The 3,419-nt window shown below is 36.2% G+C and overlaps 1 long non-coding RNA gene across 1 annotated transcript; it reads left to right on the top strand.

The window, feature by feature from the left end:
- Positions 1–368: 368 nt before the first annotated feature.
- LOC134263205 (uncharacterized) lies at positions 369–3,049 on the top strand. The gene is made up of 3 exons (XR_009991211.1): positions 369–1,002; positions 2,453–2,674; positions 2,797–3,049. It is a non-coding gene; the product is annotated as an uncharacterized LOC134263205 (long non-coding RNA).
- The last annotated feature ends 370 nt before the right edge of the window (positions 3,050–3,419 follow it).

Below are 3,419 nucleotides of genomic sequence, written 5' to 3'. Positions count from 1 at the left end.
GCCCCAGAATCAGTGGTTTCTGTGGAGAGGGGTGCACAACTGGTGATTATAATGTGAAAAGGCGTTTTCTCTTTCTCTGATCTACCTCTGGGTATTAAGTAACCAAAGTAAACATGCCAAGTGTATAATTATGATAAACAATGGTGCCTCTTTCAAAATTGTGAATTTCATGGTTATTTGTTTTTATTACACACTTAGTAATAAATACAGGTTTTTTGCATATGCGATACAGTTAAAATTACATTAGCCATATCAGCCCTCGGGGGCTGATATGGAACCTGCAGTGCTGATATGGATTTGTAGGGCTGATACGGATATTTTCACTCTCAATCCGGAACTCCATATGTCATATGGCAGACGATCATGGACGAAAAACAGAAACTTCTTAATGAAAAAACCTTTGAAGCTCTTGGAAGCAGTCTGAGTGAATTGGAATACTTGTGTGGTTTGAACACCACTGATGTATGTGAAGATTCTTGCGGTTTATTAGATTCAATGCCATTAGGCCAAGATGAAAACCTCGAGCCAGCAGTTACTACGCTCGACAGTGACACTGTGACCGACACGCTGGATGATGAAAAGTCTACCTTTGACTTTGTGAAGGAACTGAAAAATGTTAACACAACAAGAAAAACTGACTCGGATTTAAGAAAATTTACAAATTACTTAACAATGAACAAAGAGTTTAGGAAACCAGAGGAAATCCCGGTCGGAGAACTCGATTTACATTTAGCTAGATTTTTTATGAACGCGAAGAAAACGAATGGTGAGGAATTTGAACCAGACACGCTTAAATCAATACAAGGAAGTGTTAATCGTTACTTCGCAGACAGAAATTTGAAAATAAACATTTTAAATGATAAAGAATTTAAACTCGTGATGTCCTCGCCTCGAAAAGAAAGCTACTAAGATCCATGGGCAAAGGAAACCGCGAGAAGAGAGCAGAGCCCCTTACTCCTGAAGAAATTGATATTTTATATCAAAAGAATCTTCTGGGTACCGGTAAGTTATAATTTATTAATACTAAGAATATTTATTCTTCAAATTTTCAATTTAAACAAAATATAAATATCAAAAAGAAGGATTTTTTTTTAGATTGTCATTTGCGGAACATAAAATTTTGTCAATATATACTGTACATATCTGTGTGTTTTCTGTCTTAAATAGTTCATTTTTAGCTCACCTCAACGAAGTTGGGGGAGCTTATGTAATACCCTCGGCGTCGGCGTCCCGGGTTAAGGTTAAGTTTTTTGGAGCAGTTTTCTTTTTAAGTACTTCTATGTCCTATATTGATTAGACATGCATGGAAGATGTTTCTAGTGTGTTTCACTGTACCAGTGAAAGTTTCAGATGCTGCAGTTTCAGCCAAGGAATGACCAGGTTAATGTTTTTGGAGCAGGTTAACATTTTTGGTGCAGTTTTTGGTGTAGGTCTCATATTTGAGTAACTATAAGCCCTATGTAGACCAAACTTGCATGGATGATACATATAAGGATGCACACTGCCAGGCTTGCTTCGGATGCTGAATCTGACCTACATTTTCCACATGAGTGAATAGGTTAATTCTTTTGGTGCAGGTCTCCCTTCCAAGTAACTATGAGCACTATAGTGACCAAACTTGCATGGTACATCTAAGGATGGATACTACCAGACTTGCTTTGGATGCTGAATCTGACCTACATTTTCCACTTGAGTGAACAGGTTCAAGTTTTTGGTGCAGTTTTTATATCAAAGATAAGTATGAGCCCTTTAATGACCAAACTTGCATGGATGATACATCTTAGGATGCATACTACCAGACTTGCTTCGGATGTTGAATCTGATCTACATTTTCTGCATGAGTGAACAGGTTAAAGTTTTTGGTGCAGGATTCATTTCCAAGTAACTTTGAGCTCTTTAATAACTAAACTTGAATGGATTATACATCTAAGGGTGCATTCTACCAGGCTGGCTTCAGATGCTGAATCTGACCTACATTTTCAGGATTAGTGAAAAGGTTTTTTTTATTCATGTTTCATTTCCAAATAACTTTGAGCTCTATGTTGAGCAAACTTGCATGGATAATATATCTTTAGGACGCACACTAATGTTCAGATGCTGAACTCACAGCATAGATTTTCCAGAAAATGGACCTGGTATAAGTTATTGTGCAGGTTTATTACCAAGAAACTATAAGGTTGATATAAACCAATTATAAACCTGCACAAATGATGCATTAAGGGGTGAAAACTCTTAAACTTGCTTCAGATGCTGGATTTCAATTACGTTGTAGAACTAGTTTGAAGTTTTTATATAGGCCTATTCTAAAGTATCAAATCAAAATTGCATAAATTTTACATTTTTGGATGTACACTTTTTTGGGTTAATTGTGTGACTTTGCCTTACTGAAAGACAACATTCGTTGAGGTGAGCTCTGTAATCTCTGATTACCAATGTTTAAAAATATTTTTAGGAGATCCAAAGTCTCTGATGAATGTGTTGTATCTAAATAATACAATGCATTTCGGAATGCGCAGTAGGATTGAACATGTCAACCTGAGGTAGGGTGATGTGACAATGAAAGTTACTTCAACGGGAGAAGAGTACTTGGAATACACAGAAAGAGCAACTAAGACAAGAACTGGTATAACGAGTGACACCAGGAATTTTGCTCCGAAAATGTTTGAGGATAGAGGTAAACATTAATTTTAAAGAAAAAAATGTACACATAGCTAAGCACAGATATCTTGGAACTCATGTTATAAAAAAGAATGTATTTTGCTAAATTTTTTATAAGTACTATCTTATATCATGCAGGTAATCCCCGATGCCCTGTGTTAGCTTACAAAGAGTTTGCGAACAGGAGACCTGAGCCAATGGAAAAGCCTGAGTCACCATTCTACATAGGCATTTCAAGAAATCCAGAGAAAGCCTGGTTCGTTAATCAACCTATGGGAAAAAACACAATTGGAAATATTGTTAAGGTGATGTGTGAAGCTGGTGGCATTCAAGGAAGAAAAGTAAATCAAAGTGCTAGAAAAACAGCCATTAGTTACCTTGTTCATGCAGGTGTTCCCAAACCTTGATTCAGCAGTTTTCCGGTCATAAGAATGTAAAGTCGATAAATAATTACATCAGTTCCTCGAGTGATCAGCAGAAACATATGTCCTCAATTCTCACTAATTAATCAAGTTGATCTGAATACATATATCCAGAAGATCTAGCAACTTAATCTTCGATTCCATCCCCAGATTGTTCGTCTCTACCACTGGCTCCCATAATGTCTATATGTCATCAGTGATCAGTATGAAACATTGACCATGTTACATTAGTAACTGTACAAATATGTGTGATAAAATTATTAATTTAGTCAATGGTTATTAAAGTGTATTTGTTCTGTGTTCTGTGTTCTGTGTGTTATTCTAAGTATGTAATAAATA

This window comes from Saccostrea cucullata, unplaced genomic scaffold (assembly GCF_032062105.1).
Source record: "Saccostrea cucullata isolate Sc308-1 unplaced genomic scaffold, CSIRO_AGI_Scuc_v1 ctg10883, whole genome shotgun sequence".
NCBI lineage: Eukaryota > Metazoa > Mollusca > Bivalvia > Ostreida > Ostreidae > Saccostrea > Saccostrea cuccullata.
The sequence above is the reverse complement of the archived record's forward strand: the minus strand, read 5'-3'. Positions and strand labels throughout refer to the sequence as shown.